Source organism: Polypterus senegalus, chromosome 3, assembly GCF_016835505.1.
Source record: "Polypterus senegalus isolate Bchr_013 chromosome 3, ASM1683550v1, whole genome shotgun sequence".
NCBI classification, from domain to species: domain Eukaryota; kingdom Metazoa; phylum Chordata; class Cladistia; order Polypteriformes; family Polypteridae; genus Polypterus; species Polypterus senegalus.
In genome coordinates, this window is record NC_053156.1 from 51,735,736 (window position 1) to 51,757,397 (window position 21,662).

Below are 21,662 nucleotides of genomic sequence, written 5' to 3' on the forward strand. Positions count from 1 at the left end.
CCACTTATTTCCAGAGAAAAACTAACACTGCACTTCGCAGTAAGAATTTTTTATCTATGGCCAGGTGTCAGGTGTCAGTATCATGGCTTGGGAATAATCATCTACATTGGGAGATGATTTACGTGTAGCTATTAATTGACACGTGAATTTTCTTCTATCAGATACTTCTTCAGCTGAATGCAAGGCTGTCCATCCTTGAGCTGAAGTTATAGTGATATGAAACACAGAAGCATGTCCACATTAGAATGGTGAAAGAGAAACAAAGGTTTAGAGGCTTCAAATGGCCTAGTAAAAGAGGCAGGATCTGAAAGTCATGAAAGCACATCAAAAGTCACTGATGTGGCATAGTTCTGCAAACTCCACGGCACTGACAAATGATGAGAGGAAATGTCTGGCTTCAGTAACAGACAATAAATATGGAGTTACCAGTTCTTAAATCCAAGACAGCAATTAATTTTCCACTACTAAACAGGTACTTAGTGACTTGAAATTGTAGAATGTACAAGTGCTGCTTAGATTCAAACAGTTGAAATCAAATCAATCATTGGGACCCTTTATCCTTTACCTTTGATTGCTTAAGGAAGTTAGTGAATTTAAATATAAACTCTTGATGCTCATTTTCTAAAATACCTTGGCTCACACAGGAAAATGCTAAGGAATGGAAGGTAACACATGTTCCATTACATAAACAAAATGATCAAGTAGATTTAATTAGTTATAGGCTAATAACCCTAACATGTACCTTGGGTAAATCAATGGAAGCAACTATTAAGGAAAAGATCAAACATCAGATGGCTAGAGCAGGAGTGTCTCCCAAGAGGTGGGGTCACCTGCCAATTACCACCAGGAACTGTCCTCTGCCCTATACATTTGGAGGGTCCCAGTTGCTGGTGGTTCATTTTTTAATGTTCTTAGGATTGTTACTCTGATTTTCTTTTGTTTTGATTTTTTGGATATTTTAAACCTTGACTATGCCTTGGATTCTGTACTGGGAATATTTTCACTTGGATTGCTTTTTGTTGTTGGCAGCTTCTTTATGTCTTTTGTGCTCTTCACAGCTTCACAATGTAACATAAGCATTTTGTGAGAATAAACTATCTATCTATCTATCTATCTATCTATCTATCTATCTATCTATCTATCTATCTATCTATCTATCTATCTATCTATCTATCTTCTGAAAAAAGCCAGAGTTCCCCTGGGAACTAGTAAAGTTCTATCAAAGGGAACAAGTCAGATGCTCATATACTGTACAGCAAGATCTAGGAATGACGGAATGCTTTCTTTTTCTGCAATAATGTTTTGTGTTGTGTCTTCTCTGTAACTCCTTGTTTTGTTAAATCCATTATTTTAATGAATTTTAGCAACTATCTGTGGTAGTTTATAGGCAGTCTTCTACATTGTGTCAATGTGTGCTGCTGTGGAAACAGTAGGCTGAGGTTCAAGAGATAAAGCAAAAAAGGAGTAAAATCCAGTAAGAATCATACACTTTTGATCAACACCTATGTCACAGTGGACATGGCCTACAAATGATCAAGGAAAGTGGGCTTGCTCAACAATGTAACAGAAACCAAGTAGCCAAAATGTTCAAGCTTTATGTGGTGTTTGTTCCATTTAGGTGATTTTCTCACTATATCTGATTGATCATGTAATAAGACACACACCTCCAAAGATAATCAAAATGCTGAGGCCCTATAATGGAGTAAATGACTATTAATAAAAACAAAAGTGTATTTCAAAACCATTTATTAAAAATAGGTTCCAAAACACAAAGTGACAGGATTTACTACATTATAATGAAGACATTTAAGTATGTTTATGGAATTTTGTGCCATTAATCACTCTAAAAATGACATACTGTATTTCCATCTATCCATCTTTATCCTGAGAGAGCATATTTTCTAAGTGAAATATAAATTCTATTCTATTGTATTATATTCTATTTTTAAATTAATTTTGTTAAATAGCTGATTCCTTAAGCATTCCCTTTATTTGGTAATGGCAACTTCCTTAGTACTGCTGCCTCAGAGCCCCAAAGTCCTGGGTTCTAATCCTGGGCTGGTCACTATATGAGTGTAGCATGTATGTTTTCCCTGTGTCTCTGAAGGAGAAGGCATTGAAGCTATTATGCAATCCATTTCTGTAACATATTTCAGTGTCTTCATTATTTTTTTCTCCGGGTATGCAGATCTTTCTCCCATATCCCACACATCTACGTAGGTAAGGATTAGGGTAGCGGGTGACTGGTGATGCTAAACTGACCCCACTTAAGTACGTAAGTGGCATTGTGTCCAGATTTAAATTATGCCTTGCACTCCATACTGTTAGATAGGCTCTGGCTCTCATTGCCTCAAACTGAAATAAGCATGTTGGGAAATGGATATATGGATGTTTAGTAGGATGGAACTTGCATGTTTGGCACAGTCTTTCATATTTTGCTCAGACTCGCACCCTTAGCTAAATAAGATCCGTTGATGCGCAGTGATAGTCTATTCCAGCTACATCTTCTTGCTTGGCTCTGACTGGGCCATGCCAGAATATTGAATTATGACATTATGTTCATATTTCAGGATGGTTCAAAATTGAATGCCAGCCACCAATAAGTGCTTTCTAAACAGGCACCCCTTCTTACATATGAACTATGTGAGACCAGACACTGTAAGGCCTACACAGGACAGAGAGGTGTAGGGAGGTTTTTATAGGTGTAGTGTACCATAAGTGACAGAAGGCTGAATCGTGTGTGGTGAAAGCAGTTGGACTGGATTGTAGCTATTTTGGTGAATAGCAGCAAAGACAGAGTATTTAGTGTGAAAGTGTGAAATTATCAGACTTGACACACTTAAAAAGGTTTGGGGCAGCCACCCGTATATTATCCCTGGCTGCAAGGGTTTGGTTTTAGATTGAAGTGTCGCTGTTGGAGTCCAGACATGAACTATTTAAGGTTTGGAAAGATGGTGGTTTTAACTGATAAAACTGGAAGTGACATAGGGGAACCAGAAGTGACCTTCTTCTGGCGTCATCGTAGGCGGTGGAACCGGAAGTGATGTCCATCTGAGCGCCGAAACTGGAAGTGGCGTCTTCATCGATGAGTCAGACAGGTTTTCCCGCGGCTGATCTGCAGAGATAACAGGATAAGGTTTAGTGCACCCCGCCACCCCCTGGCCTGGCATGGAATTATCTTCGTTTGGTCCATACAACATCCTCCTACTTGCACATGCATGACACCAGCATTTGTTATGAAGCAAGACAATGGAAAGCAGCACTGATGACATGTAACAATTGGTAGAGAAGAGCCTTATCAAAAAGGAACAGCTGTCTTCTGGAAGGACAGAAGGTACAGTGACAAATGACAGTGTCAAGAGGGGAATCCAGGTGGAAGTGATCCAGTTTGATGACAATATACTCTGTGAAGCTTACTGTATCCACTTAAAGGTTGTTCTGCCTGTCCAGAACTGATAGAATCACTGGTGTACTAGATGTCCTTGAAGACGTTTTTCTACAGAGTTTGGAGGCATTCCTGAGGGCAATGCAGGCAAAATATGTGGGGATTTAGTCAGCTGGTACCTTACTAAAAGAACGAGTGGATGGATGTGCCAAATAGTTCTGGGACCTTAGTGGCTGAGGTGACACAGATAGATACGTCTTCCTGCCTGTGAAGGTCTATTTTGTCAGATCGATTACACCAGAGGAAGCCATTGAAGAGGCTAGCGAAGCTGAAAGTTTGTATACTGATGAGAGGCACACATCAAAGAGTTGGGGAAACAAATTGTTTAAAACCACATCATCTGTTTTTCATTTTACAAAAAGAATTATTTCCACCAAGTGTAATGATGCCATCATTATGCTTGCACTGTGGACAGAGAAGCTATGTTCCTTGATTATTTTCAGCACTGAGAAAACCTGGGGCCACAAGGCCATCCATGTATGTGAATTACTTGGACCGTGAGGACCGCTGCCATGTCCATAGGTGGGTCAAGGGCTGGGTTGTCAAGATACCACCCTGTGGGGTCAGACACACCCAGTTCAGGAGATTGATGATCAGGTGCTGCCTCAACCAGTCTCGTTGCAGTGATAGGAGCAAGTGTGTCCATGCTGGGACAAGCTCAAGTTAACATATGGGGTAGGGGGACAGAAGATGTGATGGAAAATCTATGTAACTCATGTCAAAGATTTCTTCATCTTGGGTCTTGACTTTATGGTATGAGCTGAAGTGCAACTGAACCTTTGTAGTGGCACAGAGAGATTCCAAGTCAGCCCAGAATACTATTTAATGGGTGTAATGACCAGGACTGCTAGGAGGAGCTTGAAGAGAAGAATGTGGTGGGGACCCATCTCTATTGTCAACCACTGACAAGGCCAAACAGTTAAACAAAGAAGGGATGAACAGGCTATGTCCAATTTGGTGAAAACTTAACTTTCTCCAACCCAAAGGGTTGAAGCTCGTAGACAGTAACAAAACTTCCTGATATGGAGATTATTTTGTGAAAAAGGCAGGCTTGTATGGCAGAATAAGCAGTCCTGGACCAAGGAAGGGGTTTAGTATAATTTCCGTTGAAATACCCCATGTGTCCAATGATGGAAACATTGGTAAAGAGGAGCATCATAACATTAGGCCATGGGTTGGAATGTCTTCTAAACAAGATATCCTGTGCGCACAGGCTGGGATGTACATTTCCTTGAGCAAAAAGTGAGGTAACCCCCCAAAAAAACATAAATTAGATTAGATAAACTTTATTCAGAAGTGCTGACATGGAAGGGATTGGGGGTGCACTCTGATAAACAACAGCACCACATGTGTTATCTGTTAGTATGTCAGAAATGGAGCTCGACCTGTGAAGATGCTCTAGGCAGGTATTGCTTCAAGAGAGTCCTCCTAAAATGAATGGAGACATTTTCAGCTCATCTTGGGTAGCCAGGGGACAAGGACAGAAAACTACTGGCCCATAGAACACCAACGCCAGGCAAAACCCTAAAATGTATGTGTAATTTGCATGTTCTCCTATTGTTTGCATGGGTTTCCTTTGAGAACTCTGGTTTCCTCCCGCAAACAAAGACATGCAGATTAGGTGAATTGGCATTACTAAATTGGCAGGTACAGTATGTGTTTGCCTTGCTTTTAACTGGTGTTCTGTCCAAGTGTTGTTCTTGCTTGACTCTCCGATGTCTTATGTTTTATGTGCCACAACAGAATGGAAAAATGAAAAAAGGTAAAAAGATTGTAACTGATCTTGCCATACCTGTTAACCCCTTGTACAGCATCAGCTCCAGGCACGGTGCTATTGGGTGTCAGGAAAAAGGGGTGGGCACAATTGTGCTGGAAGGTTAGCACTCAGTCCATAAATTTGAAATGCCCAACATTTTACATTTGTGTAAACTGACGTGGTCCACTGTTGACATCAGCAAATCTGACTTGGCCAACAAATTGAATCTGTGTAATCTGGCATCAGCTTAAACTGCATGTCCCTGTAATGAAAGAGGAAAACAGATAACTGGAGGAAAGCCCATACAAGCATGTGGAAAATGTACTGTTGTGGCCTAAAGGTTTGATAATGGCACAAGTAAGATTTCTGGTTCAGTGTTTTTAGATCTTTTTGTCAGATGTTTATATGGTAAACTGAAGTATAATTACAAGCATTTCATAATTTTCAAAGGCTTATTGACAATTAAATTACGTGTATGCAAAGAGTCAATATTTGCAGTGTTTACCCTTCTTTTTCAAAACCTCTGCAATTCGCCCTGGCATGCTGTTAATCAGCTTCTGGGCCAAATCCTGACTGATTGCAGCCCATTATTGCATACTCAATGCTTGGGGTTTATCAGAATTTGTGGGTTTTTGTATGTCCACCTGCCTCTTGAGGAGTGACCACAAGTTCTCAATTGGATTAAAGTCTGGGGAGGTTCCTGGCCATGGACCCAACATTTTGATGTTTTGTTCCCTGAGTTGTTCTTGGAGGATGTTTTAGTACCATTGTTTATTCATGGTTGTGTTCTTAGGCAAAATTGTGAGTGAGCCCACTCCCTTGGCCGAGATGGAACCCCACACATGAATGGATGTTTTACTGTTGGCATGAATCAGGACTGATGGTTGCACTCACCTTTTCTTCTCCAGACAATCTTTTTTCCAGATGCCCCAAATAATCGGAAAGGGAATTCATCAGAGAAAATTGTTTTACCCCAGTCCTCAGCAGTCTAACCCCTGTACCTTTTGCAGAATATCAGTCTGATGTTTTTAAGTGGCTTCTTTGCTGCCCTTCTTGACACCAGGCCATTCTCCAAAAGTCTTCATCTCACTGTACATGCAAATGCATTCACACCTGCCTGCTGCCATTCCTGAGCAAGCTCTGCACTGGTGGTGCCCCAATCCCGTAGCTGAATCAACTTTAGGAGATGGTCCTGGCACTTGCTGGACTTCACAACAATTGAACCTCTCTCCTTGAAGTTTGTGGCAATCCAATAAATGGTTGATTTAGGTGCAATCTTACTAGCAGCAATATCCTTGCCTATGAAGCCCTTTTTTTGCAAAGCAATGATGGTCCTTTTGTGGCAGGGCTGAAGTACAGTGGAAATGTTTTTTTTTTTTTTTAAATTAAGTTCATTATCATTGCAAAGAAGGACTTTGCAATTAATTGCAATTCATCTGATCACTCTTCATAACATTCTGGAGTATATGCAAATTGCCATCATAAAAACTGAGGCGTCAAACTCTGTGAAAATTAATATTTGTTTTATTCTCAAAACTTTTGGCCACAACTTTATTGAGTCCATATTGGCAGTGACCTACCCACAAGCTGAATTTGGGTTCTTAGAGTTGTATAGGCAAGACACTGATCACTGTGCCATTTTGCTACTCATAAGACGCTACTTACAGAGTAATCAAAATTAACATAAACAGCAAAGGCATATTCCATTATTAACTGGGCAAGCCTGATCAGCTTTAAAATTTTCAAGTTAACTTGTGTGTTTCAGGCGGCGTAGAGTTGCAGCAATTAATCTGATGTGTCACAGAATTTGCATTTTGGCTCAGCTGTGTGTTGGGTGTTGCCTTTCATGTAGATTCTGAATGTTCTTCTAGTGCTTACAACCTAAAGACTGGATATCAATGTATTTATAGTGCCTTTGTAGGTATGTGCATATGTGTGACTCACATCTCATCCAGGGTTGCACTGTGCTGTTTCATTCAACTTAGACTCAAGTTCCCAGTTAAAGTGCCCTCTGTGTGGAATCTGTATTTTTTCCTCTATAGTATCATAATTCCGCCCAAAGTCCATTGATACCTTTAAATTGCCCATCACTGGACTATATTCATTGCCAGGTATGGTATCATCTGATCCTGCCAAAGACTCACTGTTGGTTGTTAAAATTAATGGACAATTGAATTGTTGCTCATTTTATGTATTTGCTTCCATTTACCCATTTTCAAGACTGCTTATTTTGTACAGGATTGCCGGGAGACTGGAGCCTATCCAAGCAAGCATCGGGAGCAAGGCAGGAATAATACCTGGACAGAGTGCTTTTATATTCTAGGAATATGATAGGAGCACCAGAGGTGGGCGTGTCTCTGTGAATGCCAGTATGTGCAGGGGAATAAAGTTGATGTTCTCACTTGTTGCCATTCACTTGATCTTACGAGAGTGAGGTGTTATCATCTGTACGTAGAACATAAGTCCTGTTCTAGCAAAGTCCACGTGCAAGACAGTCCCGAACAGAATGAAGTGGCCGGTGGCTCCCGTCCGGTGCGGGCGCGGGTGCGGACAGCCAACGGGCTCTCAGGCTCTGAGTCACCGCATTAGCGGGGTGGGCGGGGATGTTTATACCACACAAGTCTCACTGAAAATAGACCTGATCTGAAGTGAGTGAGAGCGAGAGAGAGAGAGAGAGAAATGGGAGGGGGAGGAGGAGGCGTACAGTGTACGCTTCGCGGTGCCGTACAGAAATAAAAACTGCGCAATTTCAAATGAGGACCAGTTTGGAAGATCCCTAAGAAAAAAATCTTTCTGCCAGCCGTGCCCCATTCCTGCTACCCATGGAAAGTGGCGACCCAGGCATCTGATCAAGTGCATCCATCCCACGCGAAGAGCCTGCCCTCTGTACATCTTCGCCAGGGCTGCCCGTTGAATCTGGTTTTACTGCGTGTGGCACCCAGAAGTGCACGGCGTGGAAGTGGAAAAGCCCAGAGACCTGGTGTGAGGGGGTGTCGGAGGTGAAGGGGGGCAATGGAGTTGGAGAAGACCTTCGCCGTGCAAAACAATTCTGGCTGCAAATACAGACTGCGTGGCTGCCCGGCTGTCAATCAAAGAGGCAACAAAATCCACTCACACTTGGGAGATCCCGGGAGCACGAGGAGGCGAGGCGCGCGCCGCTGCCCAGGTAAGCCCGCATGATGCCAGTTTCTCTAGTTTGCAACTTGTTTTTTTTTCTTTCTCGAAAGACGCAGGAATGGTGCGTGGTGCGCGCGGTTCCTGGATTTTGCGGGTGGAGGAATCGCGCGCGTCCTTTTATTTTCCGTTAAATAATGACTCATACTTGGAGTGTCGTTTAAAGAATCACGTTTCTGAAAGATTGGCATTAGAGCGTGGGACTTGGAGCCTTATTATTTTTTTATATATTTATATGCGCAAGTTTTTTTTCTTTACTGGGGGAGGGGTCGTTTAACGTGTGGTTCCACCGACTGCGCGACATAACTTTTGTTATAACTTCTTAAAAACGGACAACGCTGCGATGCCGAACCTTGGAGCGGCGCGGCCCCGTGGATACCCATGATGTTGCGCTGCCCGATCTTGTCAGGGAAGAGCGCACGGGTCGGGGAGGTGGGGTGGAGATGTGATGTGAGGAGGAGGGGAGGGGTGAGGAGGTGAGCCTAATACGTTTGGAGTGTTAGTGGGGACGAGCGGACTGCTTTTCCACACTGGCTAACCGCTGTAGTGCTAATCAGGACCTCATCTCTCTGCCGTGCTGCGCTTTCGGCCTAAGAAAAGAGGAGTGTCGCATTTTCTTTCGCTGCTGTCATGTGGCTACATTGTGGCGCGTTTGTAGCGCTTTTTTCCAGGAAGAGCGTTCGAATTTTTTTTTTTCTTATTTTCCCCTCCTCCTCGATGCCGTGCTCACTTGGTCCGACAGAGGGCGATTGCTTTTTCTTGTTTTGCAAATGTGTGGAATTTCGAGAAGTTTGGACACACGATGAACGTTACAGTTTTGTTCCGCCCCCGACCTGCTCTTTCCCGGCAGTGAGAGGGAGCCTCACAAGTCGCTTGGGGGGGCGGGGGTGGGTATACAGTCTCTGTGACGAGGAGGCACAGTACGGGGGTGTACGGGGGGCGGGTGGCTACGTAGGTGCGGCAAGGCCAGTGTACAGCATGAATTATGTAAAATACCATAACAATCTAGAAGTTTCCAGCAAAAATCGACTGCCTTACACCCATCCATGTGGACCCCCCCGCGCGGTTTTTTCTACTCCTTTCACTTCTATTACAAATCCTCCAGTGCCCTGCTCTGTTTTGCCATTATGTGTCGTCACGCTTGCAACCCAGCAGCATCACCCAAATCCGCTCACCTTTTTTATTTCACACTTGTGATCTCTCGCCCATCTCGTGATTTCTACTTACGGCTTCCTCTCGCTCCCAATTCAGACTTGTGCTCGCTCCCCTAATGATTGGCTGTCCCCGTTCTAGTCAATCTCCCTCCTTTGACTACTAATTATTTCATGTCTGTAAGTTTCACGTACGCTTACTCCTCATTCTGAACCTTTATTGTTTTCTTCACACAGTTGTGATCTACTCAGTATCCTGTCATATATATTAACAAATCGAATATATATTCGTTTTTTATGGATAGATAAAAATGCTATATTAGATAGATGCTTTATTTGGCCCCAAGTGAAAGAGTACCCACCTACCTACCTACCTGCCTGCTTGCCTTCCTGCAGTTTCGATCACCCCTCAGCACAATTGTCATTTTTAAAACTCATATACTTATGTTCTAGTCTTTATTTCTGCTAACTTGTCTCATGGCATTACATTATATCTCATTTTCATGTTTGTGATTTATGTTGGCTTGCTACTGAAAACGTCCACATTAAAATTTGCCCACTTCAGCATTAATTTATAATGCCCAGGTATGCCTCATTCTCACTTTCAAAATCTCTCTCATTTTATGGTTTGTCCATTCTGCTAAGCCTTACTGTTAACTTCTAATTTCTGCTCACTTTCCTAATGATTTAATGTTTCTGCTTACGTTGCCATCTTGTGATTTGTTACAATTGTTTTAAAACTGAGTAGTTTACAGTTTTGTTGATACCTACTTTTTCAATGTCCATTTATACTCCATTCTCATGTTTATTAGCTTCCATCACTTTATTTGTAGTTGATCTTTCTCATAGTTGTAAAATTACCTCTCATGTTTGTGTCTTGTGATTTATAGCATATTCTTCTTTATTCTTGTTCTTTATAATGTTCTAAACTCTGCTTACACAACATGCCCAGTTATGCCTCACTGTCATTTTTAAAGTCTCTCCCATCTTATGATTTATTACTTCTCTTCAGCCTTTCTCTTAACTTGTAATTTCTGCTCACTCGTCTCTTCATTATATATTGCTTCTCACCTTTGTGATGTATTATGTTTGCATATTATTTATATTGACTTTCATATTTTTTCTCACTCCCCTTTTGCATGATTCAATAACCCCCGCCATGCTTCTATCTCATTTTGTAATTTCTGCTCACTGTCCTTTCTGATGGTTTCTTTTTATACTTAGTCTCCAGTGTTTAGGCTTCTAATTTTAGCTTTTTGTTTTACACTTTCAAATATTTGTTTAAACCTTTTTTGTAGCTTTATGACTCTTTTTGTGCTTTATCTTGCTTGTAATTTCACTCACTCAGGTTTGTGTTAATTTCATAATTGTAATCACTCTTCAATATGATTTTTTTAGTGTGCTTCTTAATGCTTCCTTCTAATTTTTCATTTTTTACCCCTCTGCTTTACTATTTACCATTTTTCACACTCCCTTTCTGTGATTTATTAATTACTCTCATATTCCTTTCTCATAATTTCTTACTTAATATCTCTCTGAATGATATCACAGTTGTTTTCAATTTCACATTCCCAGCTTCATGTTCTCCTTTTGTGTCCACTCCTCTTTCTGTGTTTTTTAATAGTGCTCCTCATGTTAAATGCTCATTTGTCCATTCTTTTTTAAGATTGCTATTTTACAATTTTGCTCACTCTCACAATATATCGTGATATATTGTTTCTCATGCATACATCTTATTTTTTGTTCTGAGTTTATATTATATTATAATTTGCTTTCTTTACGTGCTGTTGTTTAATTGTTATTGACATACTTCCAACTCATAATTTTAGATGCCTTATCTTCTTATTGTTTGTGACAGTGCAGTGCAGTGGTTACTATGGTCGTTCTGCCAGCATCTATGTGGCTTTTCCTCACTATCCCTTAAGACATGCAGGTTATGTTAATCAACATTTCTAAACTGGTGTGTGTGTGAGAAAAAGGGCTCCATAATGAGCTATTCTTGGAATATGTTTCTTTGAGAATTTTGTGTTAGTTTCTCATGGCACAGTTCTGCTTCTTTTCCTTCTTCGAGTTAGGTATGTTTTCTTGTTCTCCAAAATTACTATTTTGCATATTCCCTATCCCACTACTTTATTGTTTCCCTGTTGTGATTTCTCATTTCTTCTCAGTTTCCTATCTTCTGATTTGTCATTTTTGTTCACTTCCTTACATCTAATTTTGAAATTCTTCTCACCTTTACATCTTGCTTTCTATCCTAAAACATTTTGTGATAGTTTATCATCAGCAGTTTATATTGTTTTTCTACTTCATCCCAGTGCTTCCATCTTGTCTTTTTACTCACTTTCATTTCTAATAACTAATAAGTTATTTCATTCTTCAAGTTTAACGCTTCTTTTGCTTATCTCATCTCTAAATCACCATTTTAAATTTTCTGATTCTGAAAGTTTATAGGCTGTATAGTTTTTCTCATGGCCCCATCATATTTTTCTTTTTGTTTCACTTATTTATAGTCCTTTTTTCATTCTTACTTTCTGACCTTCTTGTAGCTTCAAATTTCCCATCTTCTCATTCAGGTTTATATGACATGGTTTGTCATTGCACAGTTTTGCAATTACACTTTTTTTCTCATTTTTTGATTTGCTATGTTTTTTATTTTTCCAAAATTACCATTTTACATTGTACCCACTTGTTACTTTATAGTTCTTCTCATGCTCATATTTGGTTGTGAGACATGGTGGGTATCCAGTGACCTGAGATGAAGACTGGACTCCTTTGGTAATGTGTCTCTTCAGAGAATCCTTGTGTACCGCTGGTTTGACTTTGTGTCAAATGAGCAGTTGCTCATGGAGTCCTGAAAGAGGCACATTACCTGCATTGAGAGGAAGCATCAGTTACGGCACTGCGGCCATGTAGCGCGATTCCCCGAGGGTGAGCTGGCTCATAGAATCCTCATTGTTGAGGACCCGAGTGGATGGACCAGACCAAGGGGACACCCATGTAACACCTGGCTGCAGCAGATAGAGGGTTATTTCCAGAGGGTAGGACCAGACCACGTGTCTGCCAGGGGGCTTTCGTCATGTGGTAGGTGTGGCAACACACTATACCAGTACATGCTCTGTAACCTGATCTGACCTGATGTTCTGAAATATATTTTTTATTTCTTCTCTTCCATCTTTTGATTTATTACCATTGCTTGTCCTGTCCTCCCATCCCTTGTCTCATTCTCACTGTTTATTTTGTCACACCATTCTTCATGTGAGTGTTTAGTTTTCCTCAGTGTCCTGTGTCACAATTCCTCATGTTGCCCACCTCACTTCTTGTGACTTTATAGTTCTCCCTCCTAGTCCTATCTCACTTATAAATGCTATTTGTTTCTCTTATGAGTTTTAATCTATTACCATGTTCCCATTTCATGGTTTCTGATTCAATAAGAATAATAAGCATATTGTTTGCTCAGCATCTATTTCTGTTTGTCCCAGCCTCCATATGTGCATTAAACTTTCCTTTACATCCCCTCTAATGATTTCAAACTCATTTCCTGATTTCACCTTACGCTTATGTTGCTTTACACTTTCTTAATTGCTCCATTGTATGTTTTAATTATAACATAAAAGGTTAGACAACTGAGAGGGGCCTATTCAGTCCATCAAGCTTGTTTGGTTACTAAATTGTCTGATATCTGATCTAGGTACTTTTTAATTTCTCTCAAATCTGATATCTGATCTAGGTACTTTTTAATTTCTCTCAAAATCTCCTTGTTAATTATGTACGTTGGTTGTTGGCTGCAAAATGTGGGCATCAAGCAACTATCTCTTGTATGATAAACAAGCACTTAACATTTTAGCCCATACGAGGGTATCTTGACATGATTTTAGGGGCTACATGATTTTAGCCCCGATTTTCTAGTTACAGACACATTTTTGAGATTTGCAACAAAATCCCCAGATTGGAGTGAAATCACTGCATTCACTTGTCACTATCATTCTGTGGCTGCACAGGCACAGGCAGGACACCGCCATATTTCAAAGTTGTTTGTATATATGGCAATTAACCCACAAGTAAATCAAAAGTAATAATGGTATTTGTACATACCCAATGGTGTGTTCTTTCAAATAAATCACAAGTTTCTATTTTGTCTGCCCTCTTTCATTATTGAAATGTGCACAGGTATACTCCGAGTTGAGCAGTGTGTCACAGCTGAGTTAATCTGTTTTTATCAAATATCCCACCAGTGTTGAGCCACATACAATGCAAAGCTCATTATCATTTAATAGATGAGGTCTGGAGTATTCCAGTGATGTACAGTTGTCTATAACTGGCTATGATATTATATGTCATAGCTGTGTGTAAAAGGCAGCAAATAAATTGAGTGTGCGACAGCTCATCTTTACATACTTGGGTTGACAGCACTGTGCAGTACTATTAATCCTGTTCCTTTAAGCCCTCAGCCCTCACCAGATGCAGAAACAAGTCTCATTACAAATGGGAAATAAAATTGAAGAGCAGCCTTGCAGGGTTGTGGGAGGTTTAAATGAGCACTTGGTGAAGTGAGTGCAATTAGAAATGGAATAAGAAAATCCCTCACATTTCTTGCAGTGGATGGTGCTGGTGGGGGGACAGTGGACTGATGACCTCCTGTAACCAAAAAGTGACTGAGAAACACTGGTTTTGAGTATGTGCACACCCTGTTCAGGGCTCTTTCCTGCCCAGCTGCAAAAGCTGTCAGGAAAGGCATTGACCCACTCTGTAAACCAGCACTGGAAGAAGCTGGTATGAAAATGTATGCATGTACTTAGTTTATTCTGGAGAAGAAATGCAGGAAAATGCAAAAAAAAAAAAGAAAAGAATAAATAAAATGCACTGAACATCTTTGGAGCTACTGCAACAAAAGGCAGGAGAAGATGTGTGAATTACAAAATAAAAAACAATCTGTTCTACGAAATCTAGGTTTCAAGGTTGAAATGAATAGTAATTTTGAAAGTAAAGGTTTGGAAGGGTATGTAATTATATGTACATAGTTACAAAGAGTGTGTGTGCATTTGTGTGTATATATATATTTTTTCCAAAAACTTAAAAACAAATATATAATTGCAGATTCAATACTTGTTTTGAGAGATTGTTTAGGTGCAAGTGACAAATTGTTTCCAAAAAGTGGGACTCATTGTGCCAAACAGTATAACTTTGTAATGCTATGGGATATGACATCTAAACTTGGTACAGTGATAGTGCTGAGAGATTGGAAAAATATTGGTTCCAGGGTTGTGTATCATAAAATGTCTTGGTTATGTACTGTACAGTCCAATTTTTTGGAAAGAAATCCCAAAAGCGCCAAATTTACTTTGTGTTTTATTTAGTTGAGATTGGTGTAAACAAGTGTTTTAACCATATAAAGACTTGCTTTTTAAAAGCCGGAGTGTTACACTCAAGCACATTTTTGCTGCTTGTCATCTTGCTCTTCACAGTTCACATCACTTTCAGTTGTTTTGCGAGTTTTCAATATTTACTGTTCTCTCAAAAGTAATTGTGACCCAGTGGCTAAATTGTAGGCTTGTCAAACAGGAAAGTAACAATTCAGTTCATATCACTGACCCATTTACTTTACCCAGCAGTACTTTTAACTGTTGAAATATAGATTCTGTTGAAGCGTACATCTTTGATTTGTAAATTGCTTTGGAGTAAAGCATTAACTAAATAACTGAAGTCCAGAAAATAAAGTGAAAGAGATTATGTTCTCCTTTTGCTTTTGCTTACCTCCAACATAATGCATGCTTCACTTGTCTTCCCATTTCCCACAGTGATTACGTAAGAATGGTGAGGTTAGTAGATGATAGCATCAAACTATGATTAATATGTTTAGAGAATCAACTTAACTAATCTGGTCAAATGGTGAAGTGAAACATTAAAAAAAAAAAAACTAGTGATGAGCACTTTCATGGGGTGCCACATCCTGGTTCCCTGTGTTTTTCAGACTAGAATGTAAAGCCCCAATGATTTTTTTATGCAATTAAACCTTGGTCACCTTCTGTTTTCTGTCCTTCCTTCTTAAAAATGCCATTGGTCTTCAAAAGCTATGACTACAATGCGTGCTTACCCATAGGCTATCAGATGAGGGAATTCAACATCTTGACTCTTGAAAAATTTGAGTATGTCAAAGTATTTTGTTTAAGTTTTTAAGTGTTTTGTTTTTATTATTGTATGCCGATGACTTATGCTGTCCATATGTTGTATATTTGTTTATATTGATGTTTTATTTGACTGAACTTCACCAAACCACACTACATGCAAAATATGTTGCTATGGCAATAAAGGAATATTAAAGCCATGTCTTTTATCTCGCACTAGAAGAAGGTAATTAATATTGTCTTCTTATATGTAGTGCCGTTCCTGGACATGTTTTATAGTGCAGGCAGGAAAATTTAGCTCCTCTGTGTTGCACAGTCAGCCAGTGAGGAGACTCCATTCATTCCAATAACTGCAACACAGAGTTGCCCCACCTAACTGCTGCTGTTGTGAATGTTGTCCTCTTAGTAAGAATGAGAAACAAGTATCAGCCTTGCTACACACATGCAAGTGTTATTTAAAAGGTATCTGCTGAGTTTATCCATCAGTCCATTTTACTTACTTCGCATGATGAAGGGCCTTGCTGTCCTGAAAGGATTGGAGATGATGTATGGGCCAACCCTGAATTGTATGTCAGTCCATCACAGATTATACTTACATAGGGCTAATTTAGAGTCATCATTCAGTTTAACTTGTGTGTTTTTTGGATGTGGGAGGAAACAAAAGTGTTCAGAGGAAACCCACACAGGTGCAGATTCAATATAGATGGTGTGGTACGTAATAAGACTAAAAGCAATATACAGGTTGCAATAATTTCAGAAAATAATCACCAGGATTTTTAACACAGTAAGTCCAGTAGTATACAGGAGCTGGTGAAACATAAAGAAATATTTTCCTTTTGGCGTTTCAGCAAGTTTGCATTGCACCTTACATGTTGGAATAAATGATGGCCTTTTAAAGCATCTTTGAGATGTCCAGTGGGTGAGAAAGCCAAGTAAAGCTATCACAAGGTGTTCTGTTGTTGAATACTCCAGAATTTTATTAGCATTTACAGGCATCTGTAGGACTATATGCTTACATTGTTTTAGGAGAATTCCTAGGAGACCTACAATCCATATCCCATATAATGTATTTATATATAATTTTCAGAATGCAACATATTTTTTTGCATATAAAAAATGTTTTACTGATGAATGCATTTAGCACAGACATACCTCTTATCTTTCTTTAACAGAAATATGTTTGACTACAAGTGTTTACCTCTGTTGAATTGATAAAAGTACAACTTAATTCTTTTTCTTTCTCTTTTTCTCTCTTCCTCACTCATGTTGGTGCTGCCAAGCAAACACAGCGCAAGATGCAGCTTTTTCTTTTCTTCCCTTACTGTTTGCATCAACGTACCAATCAGGTTGAACTGCACAGCACTCTGGCTTAATTCTCTAAAGGGACTAGGTAAAGTGACTATACTGTACATTTAGGTCCATACACAAAAACATTACCTTTAAGATAGAAATATATCGACACAAAATTCCATTTACCATTAATCTTCCCGTGATTGTTTTACATTTAACTGTGTATGTAAGTTTTAAGTAATTTTTGGCGTATTAAAAATACGGTTTCTTCCATATTGAATCAACTGGTGTACTGCTCACAACTAGGGAACAGTTAAAGTGCAATTTTATAATGTATTGTAACATAAATGTATCACGTATTGAACAGGTGTACTGAACCTATGTAAGTGGCAATAGGAAATTGGACTGGTGAATTAAGATAATGACACATTTTCTGAAAGAAATGAATTATAACTACAGAAGAAATGATAGCAGGTATTGTGCATCTCAATGTGTAAAACCCTTTTTTCCAGTTTAACCTTTTCAGGGTTTTTTCTTTGTCATTTTCTGGAAAATAATGTAGCCAGTCTGCTGAACTTAAATTGCTTGACAGAAGCTTCATTGTCTTCTGCTTCTTCATTTCTTGATGTTATATCCAGATTAGCCGTTTTTCTGCTGTCTGGGGTTTTTTGATAGGGGAACTCTGTTTCACTTGATTTGTCTGAAGATGTAAATTGCGTTTTTATACTTCATGTAAATTACTGCTAGGTGGATTAGCCATTTCTTTCTTCTCCCTCACATCCAAACTTGTTTTGTATGTTCTTGTGTATTTGAAGATAAAAACAAAAATCAGCCAATCATAGTGGAAAAATATTTCTCTGTGAATATTCAGGAAGATGATTAGTGATATTTGAGGCTTCCGATGGTACAGTAGTTAACTGAGCATCACAAGACAGTACTACTGGTTTGTTAATGTTTCTTCACATTCACACATGGAATTTCCACAAATAAATGGCAGTGAAATGCTCACACTGTTAAAACAGGTTGCTCTTCCATTTCCTTTGGAAAGACACATTTATTTTCTGTGACTATTGAGTGACGTTCATGTAGGTACTTGTGCCAGTGGCCTAACAGGCTAGTCAGGCATAATACTTCCAGCTCAATACACACTGCTATGACACAGTATATAACAGTAACTATGTTGTTCAGTGCAAAAGATGACAAAGAGCAATGTTGAAAGTTTGTTCTAATGAGAAGTCAAGCAAAATTACACCTTTTATTGGCTATCTAAAAAGATCACAATATGCACGTTATCAAGGCAGCTCAGGCCCCTTCTTCAGGCAAGGTGTTAAAAGATTGTTCTATAAATGTATCAGCATTTGGCAATTACTAGCTTTCTGTGGTGTGGCAGAAGTCTAGAAACCTGGCATTTACAGATGTGCACCACAGAAGTGATTTGATGAGTGGAGTAGAACTTGAATTTTCTTCAGGTTATTCATTCCATTTTATTTGTGCAAAGGTATTAAGTAAATTGATCTGAGGAGACATACCCTCCTCCAGACAGTCTAAAAAAACTAGTTGTATTTTGGAATGTAGACACTTCCTTCTACAGTCCCATTTCATTTCAGGTTAACCTGAAATTAGTCAACTGTTATTAAGGACTCCCAACATATTCAAGGTGAGAAATCATTTCATATAGCTAAAGACCTTGTCCCAGTATGAACCTCCACTTCAAAGTGAATTCAGGTTCCCCTGTCCTCCAATTAAATTAAATAAATAGTCTGTTAGCTTAATTGGCTTATCAAACTTCTGACTGCAGGGGCACATTGTTTAATTAGTTCACTTTAGTTCACCTCTGCTCTATACTGTATTTTTGGTAGGTGCAGTAGTTAGCACTGCTGTCTTACAGCTTCAGGATGTAAAACTCAAAACCAGGCCCTGCCATAGACTGTGTGGAGTCCATTGGTCTATTCCATGTTTTTGAAGGTTCTTCCCTGAGTACTGTGCGTTTCCTCCTACATTCTAAAGATATGCAGATAAGATTGAGTAATGAATCAAAGCTGCACAAGTGCACTTAATGTTCATGAGTGTGCTCTGTTGTGGACTGAACCCTTGTCCAGTCCAATGTGGCATAATGGGCAGGATGTTAGACTCATGTTCACTCTGTAACTTGCAGTAAGTCATGTAAACTTATTGTGCTCCACTTGTAAAAAAAAAAAGACTTGTTAGAAATATTAGCTAATTCTGAACACATCAGCCACCTTGGGTAAAACATGACAACTCCATTGATTTGCTAAAGTATTAATCATTTGAATTAAATCACACTAACTGAAATACAAATGAACATAAATAATTGCACTTAATGTCAAGTGAACTTACTTGTATTTTGTAGACTTCTCTCTGTTTTTCTCCCACATATCAGTTGTTTCTGATAGGTGGACTGTTTGATCTAAATTGGCACTCAGGTGTGCCCAGTATGGACTGTTGTTCTTTTTAGTGCTTCCTGTATTGCTGCCAGGGTAAACTCTGGCTCCCTGTAATGATGTACGGAACAGGTAGGAAGTTAACAGTATGGTAGATGGATGCTTCCTGAGTTTAAACCACAGGTGATATTAAAGACACTATCTTTTTTGTGATCAAGAGTTCATTGAGGAAGTCAATCACACACCAGAAGTGTAGGGAATAATCAGGTACTTTAAATGACATAAGGAAAGATTAAAAATAAATAATAAATGAAAAATAGATAACTAGGTAAGACCAGACAAAATATATCCTAAGGCATGGCAACTTGACTTCATTCTTGGAGGTTGAAGTATCTATAGTGTAGGAGGAATAAAATTAATTTTAACTTTCCCACCCAGAAACAGTCATATTAATATGGGAAAGATTTATCTTGGTTAATTATACCTTTCTCTGTTGTAGGAGGTGGGTGTCTGGCCATTAAACATATGTTAAGGTAACTGAAGCACAGTCATTTTAAAAAAAACAATAATACAATTTATTGATAAACACAAGGATGATAGAAATATGATTTCTAAACATATATGTTGACATATCAGGCAGGATATAGACAGACTGGACAGACAAACATATAACATGGAGAGGCTGGCAGTTTACTTACTATTTAGAGTTCAAATTTTTCTTGGCACAAAATAAACAGGTCTATGATTAGAGATGTTGTGTGGTTTTGTTGCTGCTCTGGGTTCAAGTGGAGGAGTCCTCTTATGTGGGACTATACTCTTTTCCTTGCTACATTGTCTTTTTTCTGTGGTGTGAAGTGCTTTCCTCAGTTAGACCTTTTGCCGTGTCATCTGCAGCATTACAGGGATAAGCATTACTCCTTCTGGCACATGAACTTAGATGCTGAAGTTCCCTTCTTGAAGTAACAGCTGCTTCTCACCCTTTTAAGCCCATTGGCCCATAGCTTAGCATGGCAGAGAGAATTACAGTTTCAGATCTAACAAGAGAAAGGGGTTGTAAGTTCTCAGCTCTCCAAAGAGAGAACGGCTCTTTATCATTTTAGTTTCATAGAGACGTTTCAGAAGTTCGTTTTGAGAAGTGAGAGCACAGTTTTCCCATTTGGCAGGGTGCCCCAGAGAGAGTACCCTGAGAGAGTCTCCAAAGTTCAGTGAGTGTGTGTGTCCTTTTCTGTGTGGGTACAGCTAGTTTTTGAAAAGGAATTCTAACCTCTCGTAATTGGATTGTAGTCAGTTCCAGTTGACAAAATCAGGTCCTGCTTATAGGCAGGTTATTCTGTCCATCTCAGTTGTCACTCCTTGAATTATAGGTCTTTGTTCTTGCTTGGGTCCTTTTTGCACCTTCTGGCTCAATAAGTTTGCAGAGGGAACTCTGGAAAAATAGTTAACTGTAATTTACACCTTTTTTATCAGATGAAGTACAAGCAGATCCTGGTATAAGCTGGAGTTCAGTCATTTAGTTTGGAATGTGACCAGGGAAAGGCACAGTTGAAAGTTTTCTAAGTCCCTTGCCTTAACAGTCCTGGTGTGCCACTGAAGCCTAGTAGAATGGGAAATGCCCACTTTGTCCTACAGTAGTCAGTCCTTTAATGAGTGATTTGTCAAACTTGTTGCTTTATCAGTCCTTTCGTTTACCACTTCCTAGTTCAGACAGATGATTCGGAAAGAGCTCACAGTCCAGGATTATCTTTAGTTGACGCTGACTTTTGCCTTTGAATTTTTATTTAATCAACTGTTACATTCTCTGAAGGATTAATTGTAAAATTGTGGAGTTCAGTTCTGATAAATCAATATTTTAGCACAAAACAAGCTTCACAGATATCTGAACCTGATTAATGCTGATTTCCTTGAAGTTTAGAAAAGTTTAGAAAAAGAATGAAAGAGCTGTATCTGAAAGATCTTTTTCTCCATTGACAGTAAGCTGATTATTAATTGTGATGAGTTTTATGAATCCACAGGCAGTAAGTGGATACACTGATAATATGCTGAACTGAGTTCAGTTTAACTCTTTATGAATAAATAAGTTGATCCACTGTTGGTAAATCAATCAATTAAATATAAATTTGGAAGACTTCAACTCAAATTTAAAAAAAATCTAATTGTCTACAGATAGTAAATTAATAAATGGATAGATTATTATTTGGGACGAGTTCATTTAAAATTTTAAAGAATCAATTAGTTTATCTCTGTCCAGAAGCAGTAAATATATTTATGAAATACTATATCTAGTAGATTAGGTTGAGTTCAGTTTAACATTTAATAAACTTT

At 39.0% G+C, this 21,662-nt stretch overlaps 1 protein-coding gene across 2 annotated transcripts in view; it reads left to right on the forward strand.

Moving 5' to 3' along the window:
• Positions 1-7,881: 7,881 nt before the first annotated feature.
• kdm6ba (lysine (K)-specific demethylase 6B, a) overlaps positions 7,882-21,662 on the forward strand; it is a 392,876-nt gene continuing 379,095 nt past the window's right edge. For both annotated transcript variants that reach the window (XM_039747183.1, XM_039747187.1), the window contains exon 1: positions 7,882-8,367. The gene's annotated coding sequence lies outside the window, so the exon portion shown is untranslated. The remainder of the gene's footprint in view (positions 8,368-21,662) is intronic.